Below are 16126 nucleotides of genomic sequence, written 5' to 3'. Positions count from 1 at the left end.
CAATAATAGTCATGAAAACTCTCGTGCAGATGATGCTCTGCCAAGCCCTCCCTACTTGGGTATCCCAGCCCTCCAACCCTGAAAGTGCTTACCCCAAGCCTGCCCCCTTCAATACCCAGCCAGTGACATGTAATGACACTTGCTTTTAAGCCAATAATAGTCATGAATGCTCCCATGTAGATAGGGGTCCTCCAAGCCGTCCCCACTCACTCTCCCCCTCCCCAAAATGCACTTATCCCAGCCTACTATTCCCATAATACCTCTTTCTATGGCTATCAACGGCAGTTAATCTGACATAACCAAGGGCATCTGGAGGCTTTGCCAATCTGTACCCCAACCCTAACCTAACCTAACCTATAGCACCAGGTCTTCACCTGACCCACTACTACCACAATCTAGGTTATCAGGTCCTCATTTGTTTACTGCATAGCTATTTAAAAAATTCACTAAACCTTAATCCAAATCAAAACTTCTGACTATTTCACTCATTTTTATCCAAAAACCTAGATTTTCCACTGTGGTCCCCATATCTGTAGGATACAAATGTGGGCCAGCATCTCTAAAACTAGGCCTAAACTACAAATTTACAAAAATATTAAAGTTGGACACTAAAACACTGGAAAAATTTACTTTCAACTCCATAACACAATTATGTTGTACAAAACTGCATTTAACCATTTTCTACATGCCAACATCTCAAGGATGAAAATAACAGAAGACATTCCAGAGTCTCAAGTCATCATTCCCCACAATCCACTTGGAAAAAAATAAATCCAATCAGAAGTTTTGCTCCCATGATAGTGTTATCATAAAACAAAATAATCCAAGTAGGTAAGAACATTTGGGGGCTAACATCTTGGTAACTGTAAATTTGCAATCGATCTGAGCAGGAGTTTTATACTGAGAATGAGACTAAAATTCCAACTTAACTACAACATCAAGTAATGGTTTAAATAACATCTCACCTAACTTATGAACATATTGGCTCGTGGGCATTTTTTTGTTTCTTATGAAACAAATGAAACACTGATACGTATTCTGGGCGTTGGTGAAACTTGGTGGTCTCTTCAAAACCTTTATGCTGTTTAGCATATATTTATAAAGCCATATAAGCAAGAGCGTAACTGTTTTAGATACAGGCTAAATGCCCTTTGAAACTTGAAAGTGGAATGGAATGGAATACTGTATAAAGATTAAGCCAAAGGCCAAGTGCTGTGACCAATGAGGTCATTCAGCGCTGAAAGGTGTAACAAGAGGAAAACCTTCCAGTTGCACTAAGAAACAACTACAGGCAGCCCCAGTTTTACGGCGCTTCCTAGTGACGCTCTTAACTGGATTTTCAGTATTTCTACAGAAACATTCCGCACGGACTGCAAGGAACGTAACCGGGGATACATCCACTAGGGATTGGGGCGTCCAATGTATTTTGCCGTGTTTAGTACTGGCCCCTGGGGGTTAATTACAGTCGTCCGAATAAATATTACTTAAAATTTTTGTTCATTAGGTAAAACTGCATAGAATAACCGTAACTGCCATAGTCTAGGCCGCCGTGGTTAAGTACCCTACATCTACCGGATTTTCTGCGCTGATCTCTGGTTACCAGTGCCAATATCCAGTTAAAAGCACCGATCTTTAGTTAACAGTAGACAATATCTCTGGTTAACAGCGCCGTTAAGAAGGTTTTTAGTGCTTTTATCACAAAATTTCAGTTGGTGGCGATTTTCTGTTAGCAGCATCAACCGGCAACGGAACCCAGTCATTGATATGGGGGGTGCCTGTATTAGAAGAGGGTGGACAACAAGATGGAAGAAACAATATATCCACGGAGCAAAAGGAATGAAAGGGGTTGCAGTTAGGGGCTAATGGAATGCTGCTAAGAACCCTAAGTAATGTCTACAGTGCACCCCATAAATAAAACTTGTGAAGGAATGGGAGGCCAATCCTCAAGGACAGCCTACCATGGGTCAAAGTGTGCTGTTCCTCCCATCGTAACAGCTGGTTGCTTAGCATGTGGTCTCAGACCCCAATCAATGTAGGTAGTATTTAACATTAGCCCTTTAGCTATTACTAATGTAGGCTATCTACTGAAGTGGCCCCCAAGTGAAACAATGCTTTAGCCTAGGGTGTCCCTGGTGCTGAGTCCAATCTACACTGCCAGGAATTCTACTGTGGAGTAGGTCAGGTTGGCTGAACTTCGATGTCAAAGCCTTGTCAAATTCTGACTTGATATACGACAGAATTTATTATTTTTTTTATACCGAATTTCAGCCTCAACATCAACAGCCCTTCTCATTCGATACGATCACCCACTGAGCACAACACAGCAAATTAACCATATCAACTTGGCCACTAATTACCCGGTTTATTCCGTGTTTTACAGGCAACACTACCTATGGGGAAAACACGTCAACGGAGGCTAAACCAACTCACGCAAGCCTCCAGCCTAGTGTAATCTGCAAATAACCACGAAGACCACGGGTACCCCACACAGAAATCTTGCAGTGCTCTGCACAAAACGTAGCGTTTTATGACCATGACGACACCCACGTGGAATACAACTACGTTCTTCGCGAGATATTTCAATCTGAAACTACGAATCTCAGAAAAACTCACCGATGGCAGGCGGCCACAACTGTCAAAATCCTAAACAACCTCCAAGATTCTCAGTGTTTATTTGCACTTTCTCTTCCTCTCACGAGATTCATAATTCAACGTTGGAGAGACAACATGTCATAACTTTCACTCACCCAAATCTATAACGAATTCGTAACTCTAGGAGCTACTAATAACGAAAAGGATGTACTAATTATCGGCGTTCAGCGACTGGTGGCCATTACACCTTTACCACCCACTTTATGACGACACTTTCTATCTGCAAACAAAACTTGTTCCCGGAGTCGTTTTCTATGGCACGTTCACAGCGGATAGTGTGAATCATAGATATGGTGCGAATGATACTTTTCGGTTATGTGGACGATCGATACTCAAGAGGGCTTTAAAATCATTGTACATATAATTATTTAAATCATATTATCACGGAATTAATGTTTTCCATATTTATCACTGTGTTAGTAAAGTAGGAATCAATTTACCCTACCTACATATTACCAATTCATACCCTTACACAAGATACTCTGCCAAGACTTCACACTTCATTAAAATTGGCAGGATTATTAATAATTTGTTAACTTTGTTGCAGCACTAATATTTCTTTGGAGGGAACGGAAATAAATCGGCATATGCTTCCAATTATTACCATACAAACGCTCTTTACATGAGAAGACAATGTTAAACAAATGCATAAGAGCAGATACGGAAGTAAAATATTATTATACAAAATCTCCTGTTAGCTCGATTTATTTTTAAAATATAAAAATGTTTCAACAATATATGCTGCAAGGAACGCAACTAGCAGATACATCTTTTGCAGATATAGTCTTCGCTGAAGTAGAGTCATCTAGCGGTACTAGTGGTTACCACATATCTAATATTTATTTCTCTTTAGACCGATTTACCGGGTAATTTCGCAAAAGAATGTAATTTAGAACAATTTTCATTCTTATTTTCAACCAACGAAAATACTCGTTACACTGAAGTTCGCTTAACCCTAAGTTTCGAATGTTTAATTAAAGGGAATCAATAAGAAGCAAAGAAAACGGGCACACCAAAGTGGGCGTATCTTTTAAAGATTAAATGACCAGCAAGGGACCTCATAGTAGTAGTAACGTAATGCCCCCACACACAAAAAATAATTGTTGGCACATAAAAAATAACTGGAGAGAGAGAGAGAGAGAGAGAGAGAGAGAGAGAGAGAGAGAGGAGAGAGAGAGAGAATTGCTACTTTCTTCCGAGTATACGTGGAATGAAATCAAAATCTTAGTCAAATAGTTTCTAGCCACTATTTTATATCAAGCAGAGAATCACTGTAAAATAAATTATAAAATAAAGTTACGATGCGATGAATTCATCCAAAAACTTATTTCATTTTGCTACGAAAAATCTTTTATAAAAGATTCCCAAATATAATTAACTGAAGAGTAAACCTAGCATTGGGAAAACTTTCGTATTTTATATAGAGGCTGAGCAAGATGGCACTTCGCCCTGGCTCAGGGTGAAGTAGTACTATTTCCTAAAAATTACTTTGCTATTCTCCATTACATCCACACACTCTAATTACCACAAATGCTCTAATCACATTTTTAATAAATGTATTGATCAAATGGAAAATGATAGACCCAATATAACTCCTTATCTAGTCCACCACTTCTGAGGCCTAGGCTGAGACGGAGTTCATTCTTCTGAGGCAAGAGTTTTGAGTCCAACCTTACGATTTCAGTGTTTGAACGCTATGTCTCGGTTAACTACGCTAGTCACTGATGTGATAAAATTCAACCCAAGTAATAAACAGATATATGTAATTAATGTTAGAGGAATCAATTTTATTTGGGAGCTTACGTATATCTTCAGAGGGGGAAAATTATAGCTATATAGTCTACATTCTTCAGTCTTCACTCGGTTAACCAGAAGTCATTCGTAAAGTCGCATGTAATCTTTCATGCATTACAGCGATGTGTGCGTACATGTAAATGTTTAAAATAATACGCTGGACTTAAGCCATTACTTTGACTTGTAAGGTTGCTTAAAAGTCAATGGCAACTTAAAATTGTACATGTTACATTTTAAATTACTTCAGCAATTCATCTTGATATGATGCATAAGACACAATACGGAGGAGAAAAAAGGGATTGGAGTTTCGATGCGCCATTGAACTTGGCTAAATCCAAAGGTAATTTGTAATAATGTCTTTCTACCACGAGTCATGGTTTTCAACAGAATGGGGAACATAATGGAGATTATGGTTTTCAACAGAATGGGGAACATAATGGAGATTATGGTTTTCAACAGAATGGGGAGCATAATGGAGATTATGGTTTTCAACAGAATGTGGAACATAATGGAGATTATGGTTTTCAACAGAATGGGGAACATAATAGAGATTATGGTTTTCAACAGAATGGGGAACATAATGGAGATTATGGTTTTCAACAGAATGGGGCACATAATGGAGATTGTAAGTTAATACAGAAAAACTGGCAGAGTTGCTTTTTACACTGCCCGACACACTGCAAATGCAGTAAAGAGAAAGGCACTTTAGTAATTAAAAAGTCCTGACACCCGATCCATTTAAGTGTTACGTTTAAGTGACACCAGGAACAACTGTAAACTTCAAAGTCAACACAGTATAAAACTGTTGCGATAAAGGCACTAGTGTGTCAACGTTTTCAACTTATTTTAACAAAGATAAAATGTTATAAATCAAAACTTTCCATACCTGTGTCCTGCCAGGTGTATCCAGGTCTCATTTTTCTACATTTACGTATTCTTACAATACATGTGCATACAGTAGTATCGACCTGGCCTCCGCCCGATAGGCTAAAGGCAAGACAAGGGGAACCTCCTTTGACCTCATACTCTCTCTCTCTCTCTCTCTCTCTCTCTCTCTCCTCTCCTTTCTTCCTCTCTCGTCTCTCTCTCTTTCTTCCTCCCTCCCTGGCTCTTCTCTCTATCAATTTGTTCGACTACAACCGCTTGCCATGAATGAAGGTCGTTATAGCAAAAAGAATACATGACAACATTCAATATGTATAAGAATGAAGCTTTCGATGGTTACATTCTCTTAAGATAAAAGATAAAATGATAACACACTGGGGAAGCAATAAATAAATAAATTAAAGTGACAAAAACAATTATCATACAATACTGATCACATACATTTTTTTTGGAACAGGCTAAGAAAACATGAAAGATTTTTGGGTTGTTTGCTTCTTTGTGAGAAAGAAACACGAAATTCACTAAGATAGTAAGGATCAACACAAATGAAGGGAAGGGAAGTGCCATTCAGTACTAGTCTCACAAGGGTATGGAAGGCTCGGAAAAGAGGCTGACACAACACACTATGATGATAACAAAGGTTACATGGTCCCCATCAATCATACGGCTAGCCAGCGTGACAGGAAACTGTAATATGCTGTTGACTGACTTAATGCAAAAGATATGAAGCATATTTATCATGTAAATAAACTCCTCAATTAGTTTTAGATACAGTTTTCACTGGAGATCTTAAATATGGAATCAAGTTTTCACAAGGGAACCTATAGAAAAATAGTATGAAAACGAGAAGTGGAGAATTCATTGCATGTTAGGCGATGTCCTTACATAGCTCTGACCGTACATGGCTCTAGTCGTGTTATAATACATCACACTTTTCAAGGATCAGTGCAAATACATTTAAAATTAAACAACAAAGAAGCTTCATCTCCTGCAAGCTATGTATCTGATAGGTATACACTGTATACCATTTTCATAAAAACGAAGGACCCGTCAAAATCCTCTGAGAAGAGAATTTGTAATTGTGTCATGAGTGGAAGGAATTTGCAAAGCCTTTCCAAAGACTTCGTTGAGAAAGTTTCGTTTACTTTATCGTAACTTTGGCCATAGACCACGCCTTCAGGCATAAGTTGCCAGACGTTTCTTTAAAAAATCTCGAACATGACACTTAAGACTTAGGTTGCCATTACTGATTAAGATCTATATACTATAGCTGAATCTATGATAGAACAAGTAAACACTGATGATCAATGATTTTTAAATGTGCGCAAAACGCATTCTTTTATCCATTACAAATACAACCAACAATAAATGTATCGTATTCAAAAAGGCACGCATCATAATAGATATATACAGGTAAATAGATAATATAGCTGATAAGTAACATTTCAGCCCTAAAACCATATAATTTGTTCATATATAAAAAAAAAATAACACTATAAGCATTATCGATTTCAAACCCCAAAGACTGAATAGGCCGAGTGGTTTAAACATGCCATGAGAATGAGAGAGGAACAGAAAAAAAGACGAGTTGAGAGACTCAACAAATCACTGGAAAAGGACATAGTGAATGAAGACCTACACTACACGCAACAACGGTTCTGGAAGAGAGTGCACAAGACAAGAGAGAGTCGAATAAAAACTTACTTTCAGCCCCACGAAAGGAATACCACACATGCCCATATGCATGTGTGTGACCTGTAAATGACCTTACTCAGATCAGATGAATATTTTGTTGACAAAGTGCAGTCTGTTACGAGTCTCTCAGCTTTGAATTTTTGGGGATGTAATAACTAGCCAGACGCCCATATGCTCCAACCAGTGCACCATAAGAGCTATAACAAGTCAATGGCATGTGGCATTCATCGGTGGTCGCTCATTCAAGTACTGGCCAGATTCAGTGTTCCTTGAGGTTACTGAACACAAGCCCAGCGGGGTAGATAAGCAGATGAATAGGTACTTGGTAGTGCTATTGTCCTTTATACTTATGTATTTGGTTGTTTGGTTTCGTCCATAAGTTAATTTTTTAATTCTTCAATTCCCGTTGATGCTATAGACTTTGATAAGCTAATTGAGAGAGAGAGAGAGAGAGAGAGAGAGAGAGAGAGAGAGAGAGAGAGAGAGAGAGAGAGAGAGAGAGAGAGAGAGAGAGAGAGCTTCGGAACAGAACGTACGCTTCACCTCAGCAATACATGTCCCTTCCAACGAAATACGAACAGATCTCAAAAGACTGAACCCAGTCCGGTTGAACTTTAGCTCCTCAAATGAACCGAGGCAGATAATTCAGTGATTCCTCAACTGGTAAGGGAAGTGGGTGAGTGTTGGGGGTTGGGGCCTCTATCTCTTTATCTTTATTCACTTATCTGCAGATAATAATCATGGAATAGCTCTAATCTTAGTCGTTTTCCGTTTATCGGTTTTGGAGGGAAACATCCTGCAAGTTCGCTCACTCGCTTACCTAAGCGGAAAAAAGCGCAGCGCCGACCAACAAGAGAAGTTCAGAGAGGGAACGCGAGAACTCTACAATAAATCAGTTGTAACGGTGACTAGCGTCTTGGGAATCTCCCGTTGTGGTCCACGATGAGTCATCAGGAAAGATTATTGATCAACAAAATGCGCGGATGACAAACGTTAACGTTACCTGTGCCAAGAATGAAAGGTTTTGAGGTAACGACACCTTTCTTAAAGTACTTTATATTGAAATGAAGTTTACATGTTTATTTGTTTTTAACATTCTTAATATTAAACCATCTTTCAATCAATATTTCTGCCCATTTTGCATGCACACACATTTCGGCTGGTTCCATGTGAATGTGTGCACATTTCGAATGATTTCTAAATTTATAATGATAATAATAAAAGAATGCGCATCCACATATCTATTGTTTAGTGTAACAAAGGTATTCGGAGAGTAATGAACTTGACATTTAGATAGTCAAGCCAGGATAAATAGACTGAATAAAGGTACATTTCCCCGAGCTTTGGAACGATACGTAACATGTCTTGAGATGGTGTAGTACTTGCCGTCACAGACCCTTTCTTATATAACCGTTGTTTTTATAGTGCTTCAACTTTCATTCAGCCTTTCGTGCTGCGATATCTCGGATGTGGAGTCCAACATCACACAACTCTCGCGGGACCGACTTGCTTTTGAGCAGTCACGCCAGTATTGTTCTCTACGCCTCAAAAAGGGCATCGGAAATATTATGAAGACATTTTAAAATATACCGAAATTTGTAAAAAAGGGAAAAGGTTACCAAGGCAAAAACCGACAGGAGACAGCAGAAGGACTATAAAGAAAACAACAGTAAATGACAAGGTTATAAATGATACAATAAATAATGGAAGGATTATGAAGAGAACATAAGAATAAAACAATGGGAAAATGTCCTTGTCAAGAACATACATTATAAGACAATGACAAAATTCTAGAGCAAAAACACATATAAAAAGGTTATTAAAAAATTGAAATGCAAATGCAATGAAGTATTTACACTTCTAAGTCGACTTCCAAACTCCATTCGGCCTCATCCACGAACATTCCAGAATACCTCCATGCAGTTTTCGTTTCTCATTGTGACCCACTGCCGCTGATGTCTGTTGCGTATCATAGACATCGATTAACGCCCTGTGATTAAAGGGAAGCTATCAGGAAAGAAAGACATAAAGGGATCCTCTGACGGGAATGTACACAGGCCAGTAGGTGCAAGGTCTAGACTCACACTCTAGACTGAGTCTAGAGCAGTGTTCTTAACCTTATTAGTACCACGCCCCCTCTAATTGTTGGTCCTTTCTTTCACGCCCTCCTTGCATCTATGAGTAAAATTCCCCTCCCAGATTTAAAGGAAAATAAAAAAAGAGAGAGAGAGAGAGAGAAGGGGTTTCGAGGGATAGGAAGGGAGGTCAATAATCACAAAACAAGGTAAGCCCAACGAGTCTAACTAGAGTACTAGTAGATTAGGAAAGTGGCGTTATAAGGCGATACTTTTGCATTTTTTCATAAACTTCTGAATATTAGTTCCTCACTCTTGTTAAGAAAATAACGAATTATAATTGAATAATTTTTTTCATTTTTTTTCTAGGGCTCGCGCCTCCCCTGAAAATCGCTGACGCCCCCCAGGTTAAGAACCACTGGTCTAGAGTCTAGACTCACATTCTAGTCTAGAAGGAGAGCTGAATGCAGGATGGGGTTTGACCTTGGAGGATACCAATGACTTTTTATTTATCTATTGTGTGTGTGTGTTTTTTTTTTTTTTTTTTTTTTTTTTTTGCCTCCTCAAGGCAGGAAGATTGTATGAGTGAGGGAAAACGGGAAGTAGAAAGAAAATGGAACGACGCTGGCAACGAATCGTGACATCAGGCGAACAATGACTTAAAACAGAAAGATAATCTATGTTCTATTCCCTTTATGAAGAGGCAGATAGATAGATAGATAGATAGATAGATAGATAGATAGAAAGATGGACAGATCGACAGATTGGTAGCCAGATAGATAGATAGAGAGATTCACCACCGAACTATTTAAAACGAATTATTTCCAGCTCTGACATTCGATAATCCCAATCCAACCCGTAATGCTAATTATCACAGCGTATCCACAAAGGCTACGTCTGTCTACGTAATTACTCCCAGCACAAATACGCCGCAGCTTCAAACAGCAACTGAAAGCAAAAGTGATGAAATGTTGTTGTCATCAATATCACGAGATGAAAAAGGAAAAAAAAAGAAGAGAAAATTTCCGGGTACATGCTCCAGCAAATACGCAAAGGTTGGCACGTCTGCTTTAAGGTAAAGCCTGCATTGGCGTAAATGACGTACTATGAGGATAAGCATTCTATTTGTGCAGATATCCATTTATTCGTTCGTTTTTTACGTTGCTTTGAATTTTCACATTTACGAGGGTTCCAAGCCCGAATGAAAGAGGGGATCTAATGGAAAAGTTACGCTCCTGTCTTGTAAAATACCAGGCATTGCTGAAAATAGCTACAGAGCTTAAGCTTAGCAGACTGGTCACAGAAAGCAGTGAGTTCAAATGAGGCCCGAATGAAAACAGTAAGAAAATATAAAACGCGTAATCTTCATTTTTATTTGTTATTTTGTTGTATTTTCATCTATCTTTCTAAAATGCTCAAAAGGGCTATAGGATGGATACTTAACTTCTCGACTTCTCTTCTTAGGGAAACGAACTGTTCAGAGTGTGGTACCGTAGAGTCGTTGTATTTTCCAACTCAGCAGATCTTACACACACACACACACACACACACACACACACACACACACACACACACACACACACACACATATATATATATATATATATAGATATATATATATATATATATATATAATAAATGTGTGTGTGCTAGAACTATTAGCAACAGCCCTAAGGTAGACGTGGACTGAGTGGGGGGCTGGAATTGGGGTAGATAGCAATTGTATAATTAATCTCACCTTGCTGAATATTATCTAACTGGATTATCTTAAAAGTTATAATTTGGGGAAAATTGAATTGATGTGTCCTTTAAGTTTTATTCTTGATACTGAATTCTTATAATCTTCCACCTTTCTGTTTCTGGGCGCTTGGACTGATACAACTAACTTTTGAAGGCACTTTGTCGCAATTGCGAGTCTATTGGCACGAGGGAATTTTACTGAGTACGATTGTCACTCATCACTGTCTATTCACACACCACACTTCTGCACTTCTTCCCTCACTTCTGGTTCTTCTTCTTCCCAGTTCTGCCACTGCGCCACTCTTTTCCCCACTTGTTCTCCCTCCTTCTGATTCTGCTTCCCACCATCTTCTCTCCCTCTGTCCGGCCTTTTTATTAGGATGACATCTTCTTAGCACCGCCTTTGGATTTGGGATTTTGACTAGGTGTGGCCTCTTCTGAAAGAATTCTTGTGTCTGAGTGGCTACAGACTTTATACAAAACTGCCATTCCTGTCACTTCTTCTGTAGTGATTCGTAGATTCTTCATTTGGAAACGCCTCTTGTTTCATGCCCTGGCTTCTTGGGGTTGTGTACCTTGGGTAACCTCATAGGTTATTCGCTGGGACCTATTTTGGGGGCATCCCTACGATCTGGCACTGCGGATTTGATTGGTTAAGACCCATAGGTCTACCCTTGGAAAGGGAGGAGCTTTCGAGTTTAACATTTCCCCCCTTTTAAACAAGGGAGCATAGAATTCCTTTTCTAACATATGCCAGATGGCTCTCTCTAACCTGTCACAAGAAGGGAGCGCCAATTAATCTTGCGAAGAGGGCTTATGTAGGAGTAAATGAGGTGTAACCGAGTTTTTCTGAGTTCCAATTTCTTGAGGGTGCCTGGTCAATATGGCTTGTCGGCCACTTAATCTTCGGTACTTTAGGCGACATAGGTTTTTGGGGAGATGCTGTCCAGGTTCTCGATGGCTAAAGTGTCCTGGTTATTTGGGTTGGGCTACAGTTATACGATACTTTCTTAAAATCATTATTTCGTTCTTTTTCCCATTTCCGTGCCTTCTCTAAGTTCTTTTTAAGTTAATCCCTTTTGAAATAATTTCCTTAATTCTTTAACGACACTGTAACATATGTATGTATATATGTATAGATATATAATATATATAATATATCTATATATTATATATATATATATATATATATATATATATTATATATATATCTATATAGATATACACATTTGTAGATTGCCTCGTCTACCCAGCAGTCAGTAAATTATTCATTTGCTAGAAGAGCAGCCATTTTTTTTACTCCTAACATCAGCTGACCAGGCGGGAAACTCAAAGCAGGCCAGACCTAGTCCGCCACATGTCAGAATAGCGGGGGAATAAAGACTCATTCAACATTAGGGAAGTATCCCAAGGGGAGTGTGTAGCTAGTTAGGTACTTCTTAGGCCTACTATTAAGATTCCTTATCCCGTGAACCTTCCACTGGCCATATGTCTGTTTCCAGGATGACCTGCCAACGGGGGGAAAAGCTTCCCCAATGCTCAGGATTCACACCTGAATCCGCTCTCAGTTCTGCACAGTCTTTGACCCAGGACATACGTCCAAGCCAGCCTGCCTATAGGCCTAACAAAGGGCGCTAATTGGCGCACCCCGAACTCGGACAAAGCCGACGCCATTCTCCAAGGTTCCTCTCCATAAGGCACCAAGGTATGTCTTGAGTTACAGTCATATTGCCAGTTCTTTTCCTCCGAGTCAAATAAACTCTTCCACATTTTCCAATTCAAATTCCTACATATCAAACGAACCTCCCTTTGTTCCTTTTCTGCCTAGCGGCCGCATTCTACCCTTTTGTGATCATCCCAGACAAACAAAGTCTTCATTGAGCATTCATTTAAGCACTAGAGTTCCTCCTCCAGTGTGTGTTAGATAAATGTGACTGACCTTGTAGCTGAAATATTGTGCAAGAATTCTTTATTTTATGTTGTGTTTAATCTGGGAACTCATTTCCAGATTTGCTGAGTCCGTGCTCCGTTTCCTTGTGCGCAAGCGCTTCCTTACCGCTAGATACTATCAATTTGGAAAACAGCACTGGAGTAGTATTTGATTTTGGCCATAGTTTTCATTTTGGGAATGATAAGTGTTCCAGACAGTACCCGGCCTCTGCCCACGTGGCTATATGCATTGCCTCTATCTCAGGCCATTTAATGTTGCTTGTAAGTAAATGTAAATGAGAGTAATCAGCTGAGTTTTCAATGGCGACCTTCCTGAGTAAAAACTAAACAAATCCCTTTTAGAGTTATCTAAGGTAAGTCATAAGCGCTCCATATTTTCCCTCTTAATATTTCCCTTACGTTTGGGCATAAGGCCAGGCCCATACACACACAACACACCACACACACACACACACACACACACACACATATATATATATATTATCTATATATATATATATATATATATATATATATCGAAACGATAAAACTAAGGTAATAACGCCCACATTAAGATGGCATATCAGAGGACAGCTTGTGTAAAACAGACATTCCAAACCACACTTCACCGAGTCTTGGGTTACATCCATATCATGTACCCCATGCTATCCCAGCGTGTACGGAAGTGAGCAGAGAGAGAGAGAGAGAGAGAGAGAGAGAGAGAGAGAGAGAGAGAGATAAAATACAGGCGAAAACAACTGGTAACAATGACAATAAAAAATAAACATATATATTATAGGGTAGGGTATGGAACGTGGTGGTATGCTCGGCAGTTTAGGTCAAACAATTTTTGAAGCGCCTGAAAGGAAATATGAAAATGGTTTTATCGGTAACGGATACATGTGTTTTATGAGAGAGAGAGAGAGAGAGAGAGAGAGAGAGAGAGAGAGAGAGAGAGAGAGAGAGTATCAGTTAATCATAGAAAATGGATATAATTCGGCTTGCAACAAAAGCTCCAAACAAAGTATCCAGTTCGTTTAATTCGTGAAAAACAAATCACGAGAGATAATAAAAACAATTACATAGTACAAAGCAAAACTAGCGGCGGCTATGCAGCAGAACATAACCAAAGCTAAAACTGTTGATATCATTCAGTTATACTTGCCCCCGCTGACGTCAATCCCAAGATTTTGGCAGTGGACCGACCCCCCCTAGCTTTTAAACCACCAGCCACGCTTGCGACAGATAACAACGATCCTTTAGCCCTTTCATACAGTATGCAGGGCACGCCGTGAGCGCAATTTCAACCCCACAGACACAGCGGCACTGCTGTTATTCAGGAGGAAAGTACAGCACGTGATGCTGCTACAGATCACAGCAGCCGAGATGCAGGATTTATGTCACCTGACCAGAATTCGGAAGACCTCGGCGTTTATAGGCCTAGTCGAGGTTTGGGACTACTTCGAAATGTTCGATTTTCCGTGTAATTTTCAAAATTGAAAGCTTTCTAGCAAATTTAAAATGTTCGAGTTTCAAGGCACTTTCAGAACGTTCGAGTTTTCGAAACATCTTCAAAATGTTTGAGTTTTTTGGTCAACTTCAGAATTTTCAATTTTTTTTTTTTCGGACGATTTTCAAATGCGTTCGAGTTTGCTGATATTTTGAGGCGTTTGAGCTTTCGGATAACTTTCCTCTGTTCGAGTTTTCTGTCCCTTTTGATAAGGTAGAGATTTCTAAAAACTTCGCAATTTTCGTGAATTGTTATCGTTCGAGTTTTTGGACAAATTAGAAACGTTCCAGTGTTTAGTAAAACTTTTAATTTTCGAGTTTTTAAACGTGTACACACGTATATTTACTCCCCTCCTGTAGTACGCAAAATCACATATTACTGGAGACGGGAAAAAAACAACACACAATGTTACAAAACACGCAGAAATATTTTACCTGGCATTATTGAAATAAAAATTTCAGACGTAAGTGTACCTTTTATGCGTGCGTGTGTGTGTGTGTGAGAGAGAGAGAGAGAGAGAGAGAGAGAGAGAGAGAGAGAGAGAGAGAGAGAGAGAGAGAGAGAGAGATGTACGTAATTGAAGACAGAAGAAGCAATAAACAAATGGAGATCTGAATGATGGAAGCAAGAGTTCGGAGAAGCATTAAACTGGGGCGTACAATACTGTTAACAATAGCGGCAACACATGGCTGAGTTGCAGTCATGCATTCATGGTAACAATCTCTCTCTCTCTCTCTCTCTCTCTCTCTCTCTCTCTCTCTCTCTCTCTCTGTCCCGAGCGTAATAATTCATACTCCCTACTTATTGCTGTCACCGTTTCATAATATTCTCTCATTTATTTGGTATAATCTCTCTCTCTCTCTCTCTCTCTCTCTCTCTCTCTCTCTCTCTCTCTCTCTCTCTCTCCACCTTAATTTACAACTGGTTGCAACAAAAATAACTTGATTCATGGTTCCAAGACTTTCCTACTATAACTTGCAAAATAAACCCTTCATTCTTCGATAAAGTTATCTTCTTATTAAATTCTCTCGTTCTCCAGTGGCTTATACAGACTTCGAAACCTGCGGTCTTGCTTGATTACGGCCTGTAATTCTAATAGCATCCTCTCAGTCGTTGAATCTCTCTAACAAAAAAACTATTGACAAATAAACTTCTATGCAAAATATTGCTACCAATAAAAATTCATAGATATGTAAGATAAATTAATTAAGTCTAAACACATTACTAACTGCAAATACTCTTCCGCTCACAATTTAAAAACCGGATCAACTTTTACGCATAAAAGTCAAATCAAATGGTTCTACACAAAACACACGCATGAAAAACGCAAAAAATTCTACACATATGACTAAAACCAAATAACCTTCACAAAAACATTAAAATCACATCAAATACCACACTCGGTACTAAAACCAAATAAACCTCAAAATCTAATCAATGCAAATAAAAAAAAACGAAGAAAAAACCGATAAATGTCCACACATAACGCTAAAAAATAGAATAAAAATTCGATGTAAAACACAAAATTCACAGATTTTCGCATAAAATATCAAAGCCTAAATATAGTACTATAAACACAATACGCTAAAAGCAAATAAAATTTCATATAAGAATAAAACCATCCAAATTTTCGCACAAGGCACTAAAGCCAAAACATAGTCCTTAAAACAGAAGAACGTCCACACATAACGCTAAAACCAAATAAAACCCAGCCATGAAAAATTATAATTCCACTAAAAAAAGAAAGAAAAAAACTTCCAAGCCAACTATAACATTCCAATCTACTTGAACATCAAACACCGAAGGCAAATGAACTTCCACATAAATTATAAAAGGCCAAAATTGA

At 38.8% G+C, this 16126-nt stretch overlaps 1 protein-coding gene and 1 long non-coding RNA gene across 5 annotated transcripts in view; one reads left to right on the top strand and one right to left on the bottom strand.

The window, feature by feature from the left end:
• LOC135205629 (AP-2 complex subunit alpha-like) overlaps positions 1–16126 on the bottom strand; it is a 205260-nt gene that overhangs the window by 147679 nt on the left and 41455 nt on the right. For 2 of the 4 annotated variants that reach the window (XM_064236424.1, XM_064236427.1), the window contains exon 1: positions 2748–2872. The exons of 1 other annotated variant lie outside the window; for it this stretch is intronic. The gene's annotated coding sequence lies outside the window, so the exon portion shown is untranslated. Of the gene's footprint in view, positions 1–2613; positions 2722–2747; positions 2873–16126 lie in introns of those variants that run through there. One more of the 4 variants, XM_064236425.1, reaches the window with a different exon arrangement.
• LOC135204208 (uncharacterized) lies at positions 7708–13090 on the top strand. Its single transcript, XR_010312130.1, has 3 exons — positions 7708–8055; positions 12344–12546; positions 12850–13090. It is a non-coding gene; the product is annotated as an uncharacterized LOC135204208 (long non-coding RNA).

Source organism: Macrobrachium nipponense, chromosome 24 (genome assembly GCF_015104395.2).
Source record: "Macrobrachium nipponense isolate FS-2020 chromosome 24, ASM1510439v2, whole genome shotgun sequence".
Lineage (NCBI taxonomy): Eukaryota > Metazoa > Arthropoda > Malacostraca > Decapoda > Palaemonidae > Macrobrachium > Macrobrachium nipponense.
This window is presented reverse-complemented; position numbering and strand designations above follow the sequence as displayed.